Source organism: Galeopterus variegatus, unplaced genomic scaffold (genome assembly GCF_000696425.1).
Source record: "Galeopterus variegatus unplaced genomic scaffold, G_variegatus-3.0.2 Scaffold3970, whole genome shotgun sequence".
Lineage (NCBI taxonomy): Eukaryota > Metazoa > Chordata > Mammalia > Dermoptera > Cynocephalidae > Galeopterus > Galeopterus variegatus.
In genome coordinates this window covers 4,993-5,967 of record NW_007730081.1, presented here as the reverse complement: position 1 = coordinate 5,967, position 975 = coordinate 4,993, and the positions used below count along the sequence as shown (strand labels likewise).

General features: G+C 50.4%; 1 protein-coding gene across 1 annotated transcript in view; it reads right to left on the bottom strand.

The window, feature by feature from the left end:
* FAM49B (family with sequence similarity 49, member B) overlaps positions 1–975 on the bottom strand; it is an 88,737-nt gene that overhangs the window by 86,976 nt on the left and 786 nt on the right. The window lies entirely within an intron of this gene.

Sequence of the window (975 nt, the reverse complement as noted above, 5' to 3'; positions counted from 1 at the left end):
GGGGGGGGGGGGGGGGGGGGGGGAGAGTGTAAACAAATTCCAAAAATCGTTGTCTTATCCAGAATGGTACTCTGTGGTACCCCAAGTATTCAGTCATTTCATCAGTATTCCACGTGAACACAGGGTCACTCAATAAATGCTGTTGACAAATGAGACAAGAAAAAGTCTCACCAACAATAGTACTAACAGGTAATGTTGCAAATCAGTCACGGAACCGAGAGATGAGGAATTTGAAGTAGAAACAATAACAATCTTCTGCCAAATTTTACACTCAAGAGAAAATTAATCCATTATAGATACTTTCCCAATTAAAAAAAAAAGAAAGAAAAAAGGTATTTAGTACTGCCCAGAATAGCCATGAGGTTTATAAAAATTAAAAAAAAAAAAAAAACCCACAGCAACTGCCTCTTCCACTAGAGTTTGTCATAGATTTCGATAATTATAGTACAAATTGTATATTTTGGAAATCCACTAAGACCACACCCTAGGACTGAGAATCTGGACTTCAGATGCTGGGAATTTTAAGAGATCCAAGTAGTCCATAAGTTGCAAGGTCTGGCCGCACAGGTGGAAGACGAAGTGACGGGGGACAATCAAGACACCAACTTCCACGCCAGTGACCGTGAAGACTGGGTGTCCGGGCGAGGCGTGGCGGAGTCCGAGGGAGGAAGAGGTGTGGATGTGGGGACCAGCACAAGGAAGGGGGGCAGGAGGACATGCAGCCTCTACGAGTGAGGGGAGATGGGAGCAAGGAAGCGGGCAAACGTCGACGCAGGAGGGGACGAGCTGGGGAGCCAAAGGTCACGGACGGCGACAGTCTTTGGGAGGTGGGAGGGGGCGACGAGCACGGAGATGCGAGTGGAAGGAAGGGGCGGAAGAAAGGAAGATCCGAATGAATGGGCGCCGGGGACAGGCCGGGGCCGGGGCTGCGGGCTGGGGAGGAAGCGGGACGGGGGCGCCGCGGGGCGGGGGGTG